General features: G+C 40.5%; 1 protein-coding gene across 5 annotated transcripts in view; it reads left to right on the forward strand.

The window, feature by feature from the left end:
- The window catches only part of TNRC6B (trinucleotide repeat containing adaptor 6B), a 256,314-nt gene that overhangs the window by 75,018 nt on the left and 163,835 nt on the right, over window positions 1-17,461 (forward strand). The window lies entirely within an intron of this gene.

Below are 17,461 nucleotides of genomic sequence, written 5' to 3' on the forward strand. Positions count from 1 at the left end.
AGAGTCTCCCAAGTGGTCTCTGCACCACCACCACCAGTGCAGAGCCCAGTGTGGAGCTTGAACCCATGAATGCTTGAGATCATGACTTGAGCTGAAATCAGGAGTTAGATGTTTAACCAACTCAGCCATCCCAGCGCTCCTGATTTTTTTTTTTTTTTTAAGTAGACTCCACGCCCAGTGAGGAGCCCAATGCTGGGCTTGAACTTAAGACTCTGAGATCAAGACCTGAGCTGAGATCAGGAGTTGGACGCTTAACCAACTGAGCCACCCAGGCACCCCTACAATTGATTCTTTTAAACCTAAAGTATAAGACTTCAGAATTTTAAAAAAAGGTTTTTCAAAAGACTAATTCAGTAAGGGAAAGGAAGATCTTTCAACAGATGGTGCTGGAGCAACCAGGTAACCATATGGAAATACATGAACCATGATTACGGTGTATGTGATTATGTGTGATTACATCACACATAAAACCTAATTTGAGATGGATCATAGGCTAAAACTGTAAAGCTTTTGGAAGACAACATAAGAGATGTCTCTGTGATCTTAAGTAGATTGTAAAAAGCACTAACCATAAAAAAGAATAGTGATTTAGGGGCGCCTGGGTGGCTCAGTCGGTTAAGCGACCAACTTTGGCTTAGATCATGATCTCGTGGTCCATGAGTTCTAGCCCCACATCTGTGCTGACAGCTCAGAGCCTGGAGCCTGCTTCAGATTCTGTGTCCCCCGCTCTCTCTGCCCCTCCCCTGCTTGTGCTCTGTCTCTCTCTTTCAAAAATAAACATTAAAAAAATTTTTTTTTAATTCTTTAAGAACAGTTCTTCAGTTGAATTTCATTACAAAAAATTAAACATCTGCTAATATACTGACAACATTAAGAATGTGGAAAAGCTACGGACTTGGAGAAAACACTTGCAATACATTTATCTAATAAAGGTCTCATATCTAGAATATACATAGAATTCCTAAAAATCAATAAGAAAAGTAAAAACTCTGGACAAAAGACATAAATAGATGTTTCACAAAATAAGATATGCAAATGGCCATAAAAATAGGATATTCAACATTATTCATGAGGGAAATGTAAGTTAAAACTAATGTGGTATTACACACTCACCAAAATCTGAAAGATTGACCATACCAAGTGTCAAAGAATGTGGAGCAACGGAACTCTCGTACATTGTTAGGAGGAGTATAAACTGGCATAACTACTTCAGAAACTTTCTCAAATCTCTGATCAAGTTAAACATATGCCTACCCTATAAGCCAGATGTTCTACTTCTAAGTATGTACCTAATACACATGACTGCATATGTCCACAAAGAGACGTATGAGAATATTTGTGGTAACTTTACTTGTAACAGCCCCAAACCAGACATAGCTTAACTGTCCATCAACAAGTAAATAAATAAATGAATTATAGGATGTTCAGTGAAATACTACTAAGCTTAAAAATTAGGCTTTTGAGGGGCGCCTGGGTGGCTCGGTCAGTTAAGCGTCTGACTTCGGCTTGGGTCATGATCTCACAGGCCATGAGTTCGAGCTCTGTATCGGGCTCTGTGCTGACAGCTCAGAGCCTGGAGCCTATTTTGGATTCTGTATCTCCCTCTCTCTGCCCCTCCCCCACTCACTCTGTCTCTCAAAAATAAACATTTAAAAAATTAGACTTTTGATTCACATAAAAACATGCATGAATCTCAAAAACATTATATTGACCGGAAAAAGATGGGAACAAAAGTGTATATTCTCCCACATTCTAATTACATAAAGTTTATGAACATGTAAAACTCATCCTCAGCGATAGAATCATTCCCCGGGGTGTGTATGAGAGTATCCAAGAGAAGAGGCTTGTGGGAGTGTTCTGGGGAGATGGACATCTGCTCCCTTCATCCGTGGGGTAGTTACACGGGTACAATTGTTATCTAAAATCCACTGAGCACTACACTTAAAGTTTATGTATTTTTCTGTGAATTGTACCTCAGTTTAAAAGAGACCAATATTAGGAGCTTCTGCCCTTCCTCTTAGTCTGCTAAGACCATCTTGAATATTGTTCCTCTCATCCACTATATTAGTTGTCTTTAGCTTTATAGTTAGGAAATATATATGCTTTCCTTTCTTTTCTTTAATGAGATTTTATTTATTTATTTATTTATTTATTTATTTATTTATTTATTTATTATTTAATGTTTATTTAGAGAGAGAGAGAGAGAGAGAGAGAGCAGGAGTTGGGGAGGGGCAGAGAGGGGGAGGGAGTCACATAATCTGAAACAGGCTTGGGGCACCTGGGTGGCTCCATCGGTTAAGCGTCTGACTTCGGCTCCAGTCATGATCTCACAGCTTGGGTGTTCGAGCCCTGTGTGGGGCTCTGCACTGACAGCTTTGGAGCCTGGAGCCTGCTTCAGATTCTATGTCTCCATGTCTCTCTCTGCTCCTCCCTGGCTTGTGTGCGCGCGCACTCTCTCTCTCTCTCTCTCTCTCTCTCTCTCTCTCAAAAATAAACATACATTAAAAAAAAAAAAAAAAAAATCTGAAACAGGCTTCAGGCTCTATGCTGTAGCACAGAGCCCAATACAGGAATCGAACTGAGGAACTGTGAGATCATGACCTAGGCCAAAGTCGGACACTTAACCAACCGAGCCACCCAGATGCCCCTAAAGATTTTATTTTTAAGTAATCTCTACACCCAGCGTGGGGCCCAAACTCACAACCCCAAGATCAAGAGTCTTATGCTTCACCTACTGAGCCAGCAGCTGCCCCTGCATGCTTTCTTTTAAAAAAATGGGTAGGATTTAGCAATTAATTTGATGTGGAGGAAAAAGGAAAAGGAGATATCAATAATGACATCAAGACTTTAAGCTGAATGACTGGAAGAAAGAGGGTGCTGCTGTTAAAAATAGGAAACACAAGGGGCGCCTGGGTGGCTCAGCTGGTTAAGCGTCCGACTTCGGCTCAGGTCCAGATCTAGTGGTTTGTGAGTTCGGGCCCCGTATTGGGCTGTGTGCTGACAGCTCAAAGCCTGGAGCCTCCTTCGATTCTGTGTCTCTCACTCTGCCCCTCCCCTGCTCGCGCTCTGTCTCTGTCTCAAAAATAAATAAAACATTTTTAAAAAAATTTAAAAAAGAATAGGAAACATGAGAGAAGAAACAGGTGGGGGGAGGGTAGGGTGAATTCTGTGTTAAACAGAATTTGAGATAGTGTCTTTGTGGCAGTGTGTGGCAGCCAGGTGAAACCAGGAGGCTGGAAACAGGATGATTCAGGGCTGAAAATAACTGAATTGGAGAGAATCATTCAAATGGAACAGTTGAAACCGTGAGCTTAGATGAAATTTCTGTGGCAAAATGTGAAGACATGGGTTCAGTGACAGAACCTGGGGAAATAGATGTTTGGAGAGCAGTTAAGAAAGAGAAGCAGAGATTAGCAAGTTAGAGTCAGGAAATATTTATCAAACAACTTTTTGTGCCAGGTTTATAATGAACAAGACAGTCAAGAATCTCTGCACCAGGAAGTTTGCATTTTTGGTTGGGGGAGATAGACAACAAACACATAAGTAAGCGTTCCTTTTAGGCGGTGATATGTGTTAAGCCAGAGTGACTGAGTGGGGAGCTATTTTAGCTGGGTGGTCAGAGAAGGTCTGTTCAGAGAGATGTACTTGAGCTGATGCCTCAAGGATATGAAGGATGCTTCCATGTGATGATAGGAGAGAATATTCCTAAGGCAAAGGCATAAATTCAAAGGCTCTAAGATTGGGTGAGAGAGAAGAAAAGAAATGGAGAGTGTAGTCTAGTACAAGGCAGAGGAGATTTTAAATGGGAGGCTCTTTGAATGATGGCTACTACGTCAACTGTTACATAGCGGACAAGGAGAAATAGAGATGCTAAGTGGCAAGGATATTCCACTTAGTAATAAAATCACTAAGAATTGAAAGAAGGATGACATTACACTAAGTAATGTATAGAGTTGTTGAATCACTGTAGTGTATACTTGAAAGTGATATAACACTGTATGTTAACTATACTGCAATTAAAATTAAAAGCTTAATTTAAAAAAAGAAGAAAGCATCGAAAACGGACTCTGTCAGATATTTGCATACCTATGTTCGTAGCCGCCTTATTTACAGTGGCCAAGAAGTAAAACCAACCCAGTGTCGTTTGGCGGATGAATGGATAAACAAAAAGTGGTATATCCCAACAATGGAATAAGCTTTAGCCTTAAAAAGGAAGAAAATTCTGACACCTGCTACAACACGCATGAACCTTGAAGACATTATGCTTAATGAAATAAGCCAGTCACCAAAGGGCAAATCCTGTATGATTCTTATTTGTATAAGGTGCCTAGGGTGGTGCCTCATAGAAACAGAGAACAGCGTGGTGGTTGCCAGGGACTGAAGGGAGAGGGGAAGAGAAAGTATAAAGTTTCAGTTTGGAAAGATGAGAAAAATTCCGGAGATGTATGCTGGTGATGGTTGCACAGCAATGTGAACATACTTAATGCCATTGAACTGCATGCGTAAAAATGGTTAAAATACCACAATTTTAAAAATATTTTATTTTTAAGTCATCTCTATACCCAACATGGGGCTCGAAATTATAACCCTGACACCAAGAGTTGCATGCTCCACCGAATGAGCCAGCCAGGTTCTCCTAAGACACCATAATTTTTCAAAAATCCATTGGGACTTCTGCTACTGAGCAAGATGGAGTATCAGGGACAGAATTTACCCTCCCACTGGAAATAACCACTTAAAAGTAGACAAAATATAGATAGATGGATATATATATATATATATACACACACACATATATATATATACATACATACATATACATGTATAAACATGTATTATACATATTTTATATATATATGTGTGTGTATATATATATGTGTATATATATATGTGTGTGTATATATATATATATATATATATATATATATATATATATATAGGACACAAAAGGAACAGACTGTTTCAAAGTAATCTGTGTTCTAGAACAAAGCTCAAAAATATTTTTGGAATATTTGTAAATGGGAATACAAAACATTCAGTACTCAGCAGTGTAAAATTTGTAATATCCGGTATCCAAGCAAAGATCATCAGACACGTAAAACCCAGGAAAATACAGACCATAGTGAAGGAAAAAAAATCTGTTGAAATCAACCCACAACTGACACAGATTAAAATTAGCAGACAGGAATATTAAAATACTTACTATAATTGTATTCAGATATTTAAGAAGTCAAGTAGAAATGTGGATGATAAGACTCAAATCAAATTTCTAGAGCTGGGTATGTGGGTGGCTCAGTTGGTTGAGTGTCCAACTCTTGATTTTGGCTCAAGTCATGATCCCAGGGTTATGGGATCAACCCTGCATTGGGCTCTGTGCTGAGTGTAGAGCCTGCATAAGATTCTTTCTCTCCTTCTGCCCATCTCCCCCATTGCATGCTCTCTAAAATAAGTAAATAAATAAAATTTAAAAATGTTTCTAGAGTTTACAACTATAATGTCTGAGATGAAAAATATACTGGATGAGATTAGTGACAGATTAGACATTGCAGAATAAAAGATTAGAGAATTTAAAGTCATGCTAATAGAAAATATCCAATATGAAACACAGGAAAAAGAGTAAAGAACAAAATATGGAAAGATGATGAGGGTGCTGTACAAAACTTCAGACAGTCTAATGTAAGTGTAATTGTAGTCTCTGAAAAAGAGGGAAGGAAGTAGAAAAGAAAAATCTTGGAAATAATGGCCCCAAATTTGATAAAAACTGTAAACCCACAGATCCAAGAAGTTATATGTTCCTTAAAAAAATTAAAAAAGAAGTTATATGTTCTTGACAGATGAAGAATACCACACTAAAGCACATCATAATCAAATTACTCAAAATGAGCGATAGAGAAAATCTTAAAACCAAAAGACAATGGACACTGTTAACAGAGGAACAAGGATAAGAATTTGCCTTTAAAAACAATGCAGTGGTCTTTAAAGTACTGAAAGAAAAACTGTTAACCTTGAATTCTATAAGCAGTGAAATTTCTTTCAAGAATGAAGGCTAAATAAAATCTCTTTCTTTCTTTCTTTTTTAATGTTTACTTATTTTTGATAGAACACAAGCGGGGGAGGAGAAGAGAGAGAGGGAGACACAAAACCCGAAGCAGGCTCCAGGCTCTGAGCTGTCAGCACAGAGCCCAGCACGGGGCCCGAACCCACAGACCATGAGATCATGACCTGAACCAAAGTCGGACGCTTAAGCAATTGAGCCACCCAGGTGCCCCTAAAGTCTATTTCAAACACACAAAAGCTGAAATAATTCATCATCAGCACACCCATACTATAGGAAATGTGAAAGGGAGACTGAAAGGGATGCCAGATGGAAATATGAATCTACACAAAGAAATGAAGAGCTCAGGAAATGGAAACTACATGGGTAGATATAGAAGACTTTTTCTATTATTTAAACCTTTTAAAAAGGGAATTGATTGTTTGAACAAAAGTTCTGCAGATGTGTGTTGATATCTGTATAATGTACAATAACAGTAGCATAAAGGCCAAGACGGGAAGGTAGAAGAATACTATTGTAGGTTCTTATGTTGTATGTAAATTAGTATAATCTCACTTGAAGAGAGGGGGATACTTCCCAACTCCTTTTTTGTGAGGTCAGGATTACTCTGATACCAAAACCAAAGACATTGCGAGAAAACTACAGAACAGTGTCTCTCATGAAGTAGATGCAACAATTATAAACAGAATTTGAATATATAGTATAACACATGACCAGGTATGATTTCCCCCAGGAATGCAAGGTTGGTTGAACATACAAGAATCAATCAATGTGTAATTCATCACGTTAACAAATTAAAAAAGAAAAACCCTAGGATCCACTCAAAAGATGCAGAAAAAGCATTTGACAAATGCCACATCCATTCCTGATAAAAAAAAAAGTGTCAGCAAGCTAGGAGTAGAAAGGAACTATTTGACCTGATAAAGGGCTTTCATGAAAATCCTGTAGTTAATACTAAACTTAATGGCGAAAGACTGAATGATTTACTTCTTAGATGAAGAACAATGAGAAAAGATGTCTGCTGTGACCACAAAAAACACAGAATGTTTCACCACCACTGAAAACCACAAAACATTGCTGAGAGAAAATAAAGTCAACCTAAATAAAAGGAGAGATATACCTGTTTATAGGTCAGAATATTCAATATTGTTGGGGCGCCTGGTGGCTCAGTCAGTTAAGCATCCGACTCTTAATTTCGGCTCAGGTCATGATCTCACAGTTTGTGGGATCAAGCCCTGAGTCAGGCTCCATACTAAGAGCACAGAGCCTTCTTGGGATTCTCTTTCTCCCTCTCTCTGCCCCTCCCCCTCTCGTGTTTTCTCTCTCTCTCTCTCTCTCTCTCTCTCTCTCTCTCTCTCTCTCTCTCTCTCTCACACACACACACACACACACACAAAATGAATAAATAAACTTAAAAAAAAAGATTCAATATTGTTTAGCTGTTGCTAAGAGTCAGTTCAATCCCTATCAAAATCCTAGCAGACTCTTTTTGTAAAAAAGCTGATTTCTAAAATTCATATGGAAATGCATAGGGCATAGAACAGCTGTAGTAGTCTGCTAGGGTTGCTCTAACAAAGTACCACAAACTGAGTGACTTAACAGAAATGTATTGTCTCACAGTCCTAGAGGCCTGAAGTACAAGGTCAAGGTGTTGGCAGGGCTATGTTCCATGTGAAGGGACTAGGGGAGGGTCTTTTCCAGGCCTCTCTCTTAGCTTCTGATTTCTACCTTCTCTTCTGGTTTCTTGACTTGTTGCAGTATAACCCAGTCTTCACATGGCATTCTTCCTGCATGCGCATCTGTCTTTGTGTCCAAATTTCACCCTTTGTATGAGAGGACACGGTCATACTGGATTAGAGCCCACCCTAATAACTTTATAGTTACCTCTGTAAAGACCCCATCTCCAAATAAGATCATGTTCTGAAGTACTGGAGGTTAGAGCTCCAGTGTATCTTTTTTCTTTTTTTGGTGGGGGGACACTATTCAACCCATAATAATAATCAAAGCAGCTTTTGAGTTGAACAAAGTTGGGGTGCTAATACTTCCTGATTTCAGAACTTACTATAAAGCTACAGCAATAAAGACCCTGTGGTATTGGAAAAAAGAGACCAGTGGAGCAGAAGAGAGATCCCAACATAGACCCACATATATATGGACAAATGATCTTTGACAAAGGCAATTTTGTGGAGGCAATTCAATGGAGAAAGGATTTTTTTTTTTCAACAAATGGTGTTAGGACAGTTGGATATCCATATGCAAAAAATAAACATACATCTAGACCTTATAGCATATATAAAAATTAAGTGAAAATGGATCTTAGATCTAAATGTAAAATCTAGAATTATAATGCTTCTAGAAGAAGATGTAAGAGAAAATCTGTGGTTAGGCAAAGATTTCTTAGATCTCACAGCAAACTTCTGCTCTTTGAAAGATGCTGTTAGTGAGAATGAGAAGGCAAGCCACAGATTGGGAGGAAACACATGCACAGCATCTGCCCAAATAAGGATTAGTATCTAGAATCTCTTAAATCTGTTAAAAACTTTGAAAGCTCAGTAATAGGAAAACAAATAACCCAATTTTAAAAAATGAGCAAAGAATTGGAAGACATTTATCCAAAGAAGATACACAATTGGCCAATAAATGCATGAAAAGATGCTCAACATCGTTACTCATTAAGGAACTACAGTCAAAACCACAGTGACATAGCACTTCACACCCGTTGGGATGGCTGTTATCAAATGGACAGGTGATAACAAGTGTGGTTGAGGATGTGGAGAAATTAGAACCATTGGACGCTGCCGGTGGGTATGTCAAACGGTGCATCCACTTTGAGAAACAGTTTGGTAGGCTTTCAAAAAGTTAAACATACAGTTATCATATGACCCAGCAATCCCACTCCTGGGTATTCACCCAAGAAAAATGACAGCTTGTGTCCACACAGAAACTTGTATGCAAGTGTTTATAACAGCATTATTTACAATAGCAAAAAAGTGGAAACAATCAAAATATCCATCAACTGGTGATGTAAACAAAATATGGTATATCTATACAATGGGACAGTATTAAGCCATAAAATGGAATGAAGTACTGATATATGATACAATATGGATGAAACTTGAAAACATTATGCCAAGTGAAAGTAGACAGACACAAAACACCACATATTGTATGACTTGATTTATATATGAAATGTTCAGAATAGGCCAATCTGTAGAGACAGGAAGCAGGTTAGTGGTTATCTGGTGCTGGAAAGAAGGATGAAGGGAGGGCAAAATGGGGAGTGACTGTCAATAAGGACAAATTTCCTTTTTGGGATGATAGAAATGTTCTAAAATTAGATTGTGGTGATCAATGCACAACTCTGTAAATATTAAAAACTATTGAATTATATACTTTAAACAGGTGAACTTTATGGCATGTAAATTGTATCTCAGTAAAGATGCTTCGGGACACCTGGCTGGCTCTGTTGATAGAGCATGCAACTCTTGATCTTGGGGTCATGAGTTCAAGCCCCACATTGGGCGTGGAGCTTACTTTAGAAAAAAGAGAGAGAGAAAAAAAAATAAATCTGCTTAAAAGAATGGTAAAAAATTTGGGGGCGCCTGGGTGGCTCAGTCGGTTGAGCGGCCGACTTCGGCTCAGGTCATGATCTCACAGTCCGTGAGTTCGAGCCCCGCATCGGGCTCTGTGCTGACAGCTCAGAGCCTGGAGCCTGTTTCAGATTCTGTGTCTCCCTCTCTCTGACCCTCCCCCATTCATGCTCTGTCTCTCTCTGTCTCAAAAATAAATAAGCATTAAAAAAAAAAAAATTAAAAAAAAAAAAAAAGAATGGTAAAAAATTTGAACAGCATTTTACCAGAGAATGGATGGCAAAGAAACTCATGAAAAGATGTTCAATGTCAATGCAATTAAAACCACAATTAGAGGGGCGCCTGGGTGGCTCAGTCAGTTAAGCATCCAACTCTTGGTTTCCACTCAGGTCCTGATTTCACAGTTGATGGGTTCAAGCCCTGTGTCAGGCTTTGCGCTGACGGTGCGGAGCCTGTTTGAGATTCTTTCTTTCTGCCCCTCTCCTGATTACTGTATCTCTCCCTCTCTCTCTCTCTCTCTCTCTCTCTCTCTCTCTCTCTCTCTCTCAAAAATAAATAAATTAAAAAATAAAAAAGCAGTTAGAGTAGCTAAAGTTAAAAAGACTTACTGGGGCGTCTGGGTGCCTCAGTTGGTTAAGTGTCCAACTTCTGCTCAGAGTAATCTCAGGGTTAGTGAGTTCAAGCCCCTCATTGGGCTCGCTGCTGTCAGTGTGGAGACCACTTAGAATCCTCTGTCCTCCTGTCTCTCTGACCCTTCCCCACTCGTGATCTCTCTTCAAAAATAAATAAAACATTAAAAGAAAGGGAAGACCTGGGTGTTGGTAAGATATGGAAGAACTGGAGCTCTCATACTCTGCTGGTGGGGAGATAAAATGCTACAGCCACTTTGGAATACAGAGACTGTTTCTTAAAAAGTTAAACGTATCACTACCCTATGATCCAACTGTTCCACCGTTAGAGGCTGCATTGTGTTCCCTGTTCACTCCCCCGCCCCCACTCCTGTGCCAGTTTACACGTTGGAAGCCTTAACTCCCGTTACCTCAGAATGTGACCTTGCTTGGAGTTAGGGACTTTGCAGAGGTAATCAAATTAAAATAGGTCATTAGGGTAGGCCATACTCCAGTGTGACTAGTGTCTATAAAAAGAGGAAATTTAGACAGACACAAACACAGGGAGAACGCCATGTGAACGTGAAGATGGCCATTTGCAAGCCAAGGGGCCTGGGACAGATCTTTCCCTCACGGCCTTCCAAAGGAACCAGCACTGGCAAAATCTTCATTTCCCACTTCTAGCTTCCAGATCTGTGTGAGACAATACATTGCTGTTCCTGAAAGCATACAATCTGTGGTACCTTGTCATGGCATCCCTAGCAAACTAATATACACTGCTAAGTACCCAGTGAAAAAGAAAGTGTACAAAAACTTCTAAATGAATGTTCATAGCAGCTTTTTGCAATAGCCCAAGTCTGGAAACAACCCAGCCACCCATCAACAGGTGACTGACAAATTGTGGTAGATTCTATGCAGTGGAGGAGTACTCCCTATAAGAGGGAAGTGAGCTACTGATACATGAAACTGTATGGCTGAATTTCAGAATAATTCTGATCAAAAGAAGCCAGACCAAAAAAAAAAAAAAGTATGTCCCGGTGATTACCTGTATAAACACTCTAGAAAATGCAAACTAATCTATAATGACAGAAAGCATGTTAGTGGTTGCCCAGGGAGGGGGAGCAGGAGTAAAAACTTGCTCATTAAAAAAAAAAATTGTTTAAGTTTGTTTTGAGACAGCATGCACACGTGTGCACAAGCAGTATAGGGGCAGATAGAAGAAGAGACAGAATCCCTAGCAGGCTCTGTGCCATCAGCACAGAACTCAATGCGGGGCTCAAACCCACGAACTGTGAGATCATGACCTGAGCCTAGATCCGGAGTCGACACTTAACCAACTGAGCCACCCAGGTGCCCCTTTCAGGCTTATCTCTTAAATATCAGTAGATCACTGCAGATCCTCTCTCCTTTGCTGTCCTGCCCACTGCTCCCTTGCAGTCTATTCAATAAACCTCCACCTCCTTTAAAAAATAATAAATAAGCGGCACTTGGGAAGCTCAGTCAATTAAGTATCCGACTTCGGCTCAGGTCATGATCTCATGGACCGTGAGTTCGAGCCCCCGTCAGGCTCTGTGCTGACAGCTCAGAGCCTGGAGCCTGCTTCTGTTTCTGTGTCTCCCTCTCTCTCTGTCTGCCCCTCTCCTGCTCATGCTCTGTCTCTCTCTCGAAAATAAACATTTAAAAAAAAGTAATACAATTAAAAATTAAAAATAAATAAATAAACATCAGTAGATAATCATAGATAATCAGACATCTGATAAAAACCTATGACTGGAAGATAGCGACCAAAGCAAATATGAAAGAGGAATGTAGAGGAAACAAGGTAATATAGAGAGTGAAAGAAAATTAAAACAAAACAAAACAATATTTTCAGAGATAAGAGTTGGTATTATAATCATGGAACAAAAATAGGACTGTAAAAAAAAAGACTTCAGAGAACAAGTAAAAGCTTTCAAAAACTAAGTCACAGTAACAAATTCTTTTAAAAATTAGAAGTATTGGAAGGTAAAGTTGAGAGAATCTCCAGGTAGTAAAAGAAAAAGTCAGAGATACAAGTGGAGAGAAAAGAAAATTCATGGATCAATCCTGTAAATTCAACATTGAAGAAGGAATTCCTGGAGGGGATAAAATTGTCAAATAAGTAAGCAGAGAAAATGCCCCAAACCTGAAGAACCCGAGTTTCTAGATTGCAAGTACCTACCCAGAAGCTGAATAAATAAGAAAAAAAAAAAGAACCATACTTCGAGGTTTGCATTTGTGTAACACTGAGGAGAAGTGAAAGACCCTGCAAGCTTCTGGAGAAGAAACAGGTCATGGCCAAAACATTAGGATTTAGAATATTGTCAGATTTCTATATTGCATCTCTGGGAACTAGAAGACAATCAAGTGTGGCTCCAAAATTTTGGAGGGAGAAAGATTTACTAATTTGAACTTTTTTAAAATTTTTTAAATACTTTTGAATGTTTATTCTTCAGGGAGAGAGAGAGACTAGCACGAGTGGGGGAGGGCAGAGAGAGGGGGAGACACAGAATCCAAAGCAGGCTCCAGGCTCCAAGCTGTCAGCGCAGAGCCCAGCGCGGTGCCCGAACCCATGAGCCATGAGATCGTGACCTGAGCTGAAGTCACACACTCAGCCGACCGAGCCACCCAGGCGCTCCTACTAACTTGAACTTCTAATTTGATTATGTATGTGGGTTAAAAAATATTCCAAATGTCAATAATATATATGGATAAAATAAGGACATTTCAGTCATTCAAGAGATCAAAAATTTTACTTTCCATATACCTTTTGTCAGGCATTCACTAGAATATATGTTCCACCTAAACCAGAGACTAAACCATAAAAGAAGACAAAGGATCTGGGGAACAGATGCTCCAGGGTAGGAGAGAGAGCCAGGAATTTCAGAGCTGAAGGGGAAAAGACATCCCTGGCAAAGTGTCAGCAATTTAGCAGCCTAGAAAGCAAACAATCTAGACTGGAACATGAGAAAACCCCTGAGGAATGTCTCCAAGACTGGAATGAAATTGATAGATTACCTGAAGTGTTTGAATTTATTAAGAGGAGATTTACAACTCTGTTGGAGAGTTTGAGGATGAATTAGTGAAAAATACATAATAAATACTAAGCCTCCCCAAAACTGAAAGAAAGTAGTAATTGTTAGTTCTAGGGAAAACAAAGAATTGTACAAGAAAAGCAAATTTGATTATACTGTTCCGTATGATTCAGCTGTCTCTGTTATTTACTTAGTTATAGCACTGTTAGCACTGAATATTGATTTGGACAAAAATGGTGTCTTCTGTTGGAAGGACGGGGGAAAAGAGATCCATGTGTGGTGGGGTGGGGGGGGGAGGCACGGGGAGTGGTCTGGGTCGGAGGGCAGCAGAGGAGAGTGTTGTTTTTATTTGTAAGCTTGGTGGTATTATTTGACTTAAAATCACATGTATGTAGTACCTCAATAACTTTTTTTTTTATCAGATCAGTGATGAGAACATGAAAGTAATGGAGTATAGTCTATTCTCTTAATAATTTGGGTAGTAAAGGAAAGGCTAAAAACAAGAGGATATTTGGAGAGTATCACAAGGCCAAAAATAATTTTTCAGAATAGAAGAGCTTATAACGTATTCGTCAGTTGAGGAGTTGGATTTGGTAGAAAGGAAGAAAGACTTCCTTAGACAGTAAGGTCCCGGAGGAGGTGTTGTGACGCAGGTCATGAATGTAGAATATAAGTGGTGAGGGGAGCCTTGCTGAGCAGGGGAGAGGGGGCAGTGGGTGAAGGTGAAGACTCATCTGCACAATCCTGACAGGAAAACAGGGGCTTTGTGTGAGATAGGCTTTCAGGATGATCTTCTGCATTGTCCTCTTCAGAAAGGACAGGCTAGGGAGGATGCCTGATGGATGGGTTTGGAGTCTGGAACAGGTACAGAATAAATGAGTGAGGACGGTGGTGTAGGAGGTCAGACATTCATTCATTCAGTTATTCAACCCAGCGCTTACATAGCACAGGGAAGGCATTCAGAAGGTATGTCGAATGAATGACCCACTAGAAGGGTTGTGTTAGGTTCTGGGATACACAAAGATCCCATTGTTCCCCTTCAAGGCTCTCCAGCAGAGGGGAAGTGGGTGAACAAAGGGCCGCAGCTGTTGGCTGGGCCTTGCAGGAGGGCAAATGGGAAGGAACACCTTGGGAGGTTGGAGGAGGCAGTGATAGTTGTCGAAAGTGCCTCCTAGAGAAAGTAACTTTTGAACCAGTCTTTGAAGACTGAGTAACAGCTCAGCAGAAAAGACGAAGAAGGGCCTTACAGGCCAGGTGCTGCCATGTGAGCACTGAGGGGAAGTGAACTGGCGTACATTTGCAAAGGAACCAGTTTTGTGACTTCCTCCAGCTATGCTCTGCACTCCTGGAGCAGAAGAGAGAAAGGTAAGGGATTGGTAAGACAGAAACATCCTAACAACAGGTCGGTGTCCGGGAGAAGTTCTTTCTGGACTGAAATGCCTGCCAGGGGGCTCTGAATGGACTCTTGAGGACAGAGAACAGCAGACGTGGGAGTTGCAGTGGCTCTTCACAGGTTCACGCGGAGGGAGGGAGGTTTCTGTGACAAACCTCAGTGTGGAGCAGTCCAGGTCCTGCCTGTTTCCTCACTGAATTAGGAAGGAGGTCAGTCTCCTGCTTAGGGTAGGTCTGGTGTGTCTGACTCCTTTAGGCTGAGTCAAGCGCCCTTCCTGTGTGATTGCATTGCTTTTTCACACTCGATGGTGATGTCTTTTTAATTGGAGCATGGCTGACGCACAGTGTTCCATGAGTTTCAGGGGATTCCACACGTCTGTACTTATGCTGTGCTCACAAGTGTAGCTACCATCTGTCACCACACAGTGCCCACTGGTTTTTGGTTGTCTTCCCCACTAATCTGCAAGCTTTTTGAGGGCAGAGACTACTGTCTTCGCCTTTATCTCAGCCCAGCACCTTGCGTGTAATATGTGCTGAGTAAATGTTTGTTGAATGAATGAATGGTAGTGGGAGAAAGGTGAGGGTAATGGTGCAAGTTTTATGAATAAAAATCTTGAAACTCCTGCAAATGAGATCAAGGGGGAGGAGTGGTGGAGACCATCACATGAAGTCCTAGTGTTCTTGAAATTTGCAGAAAAAAAGAACGGGAAGTGGCAAGAAGGAACAGTGTTCTTTCTGGACCATTTTTATTGCCTCCTGAGATGATGGAGGCTGAGAAAAGGTGTAAGCCCTGCTGCAGGAGACCGTGTCTGGGGAAAAGCATTTGAATTGGCACTTAAAGGAATGAGTAGCAATTTGAATTGTATGTGGGCAGAAGGCCGGGCGGCTAAGCAAATGCTAACAGTATGCGTAAATGAACAGGGGGTTAAAGAGTTGCATGTTCCGCCAGGGCTTCAGAGTGGGTGGGGGAGGCAGAGGCAGATAAAAAGATGGCTTAGACAAATGAACTCAGCATAGGTGTTGGGGCACCACTGAAGAATTTCGAGGGGAGCGATGCAATCACATTTGCATGTTACAAAGCCCACTTGATGGAAGTGGTTTGGAAGATGCCTTAAAATGAAATGGGACCCGGAAGCACAAAGACCAGTGAGAAGGCTTGTGCAGTGGTGAGGTTTAGAGAAGCTGGCCTTTAACTATGATGGCAGTTAAAGAGAATAAAGAAGGGGTGGTGGAGGGGAGAGCCATTTAAGAGGTGGAAGCCACAATACTTGGTGATTAATAGGATGTGGGGTTAAGGAGGGAACCTTAGATTCTTGTGTGATGACAGGTTTCCTCTGCTATCAGAAAGTAGAGCATTCCTGTGAAATCTTTCGTAAGTCTAAATGTTGCACCAAGCCAAGAAACAGTGACCATTTCTTTATATGGAAAAATCTTGGAGCATTCCCAAATCCAGAAAATAACCGCTCCTAGGCTTTTCTGATACTTTGGGACACGTCTTGCTCACGGATGCTGAGATGCTGACTGTAGTCTCAGGGAAGGAGTTTGGCAATGCCCTTCTTGGGGCTCATGGTGTGCACTGCCTCTACAGCGGGCTGGCTGCAAAACCAACACTGAACGCTGTTTGGCTTTTTACCTCTTTTTTTGTAAAAGCAAAAATCCTCTTCAGGTTTTTTTTGTTTTCTTGTTTTTTGTTTTTTTTTTTTTGGTTAGTGAAAATAGGCCTTTTGTAAAAGTGAAGTGGTATAACACGAACTTTCAAAAAGTGGGGGGATACATGTGTCGGGTTCCTGTTTGGGGAGTTTAGTGAATGATGGTACCATTTGCAGAGATAGGGGATATAAAAAGGAGAGGAAGTTTAAAGACAAAGATATTATTTCATTTTGGAACTTACTGGGCCATCCAAGTGGAGGACTAGCATGCATAACATGGGGGCTGGGGTTAAAGATTGGGAGCCCACATGGAAGAGATTGTAGAAGCTGTGGGTTCTTTTTTTTTTTTTTTTAATTTTTTTTTTCAACGTTTAATTATTTGTGGGACAGAGAGAGACAGAGCATGAACGGGGGAGGGGCAGAGAGAGAGGGAGACACAGACTCGGAAACAGGCTCCAGGCTCGGAGCCATCAGCCCAGAGCCCGACGCGGGGCTCGAACCCACGGACCGCGAGATCGCGACCTGGCCGAAGTCGGACGCTTAACCGACTGCGCCACCCAGGCGCCCCAAAGCTGTGGGTTCTTTGATCATTATTTCTCTTAGATGATTGTACTTAATTAGAAATTGATTGTAGGATAAACCTTTAAAAAAAAAAAAAAAAACTAAGCAGAGGCCAAGGTGCACAATTCAGAATTCTTTAGACAGCATTCTTAAAGATGAAGGGTCAAAGAAATTTCTATAATATATATAAGTGGGAGAATAGTCATTCTTGTCTTTAAGCAAATGATTGAAGGTTGAGGTTCCAAGGAGCTTAACAAACTTAAACAGTTTGTCACCTGTTTTTCCTAATTAAGGCATAACATTTATATAGTTAAGTACATTGTGATTTTTTTTAAAACATAGGTATGTACTCTTGTAACCCAACCAGATCATCTCTAGCTCCTCATAAATTTCCCTCTGCAATCCTGTTTTTATTTCTAGAGTTTTTACGTCCTAAATGTAACCTTAGGATGGGAGAATCCTCCCTCTCCTTGGCTAAGTCCAGTACGTTGCAGAGTCAGGAATTTCCTAAGAATCAAGTCAGAACCTGGTTTGAATTTTACAGTATGCACAG

Source organism: Felis catus, chromosome B4 (assembly GCF_018350175.1).
Source record: "Felis catus isolate Fca126 chromosome B4, F.catus_Fca126_mat1.0, whole genome shotgun sequence".
In the NCBI taxonomy this organism is placed as follows: Eukaryota; Metazoa; Chordata; class Mammalia; order Carnivora; family Felidae; genus Felis; species Felis catus.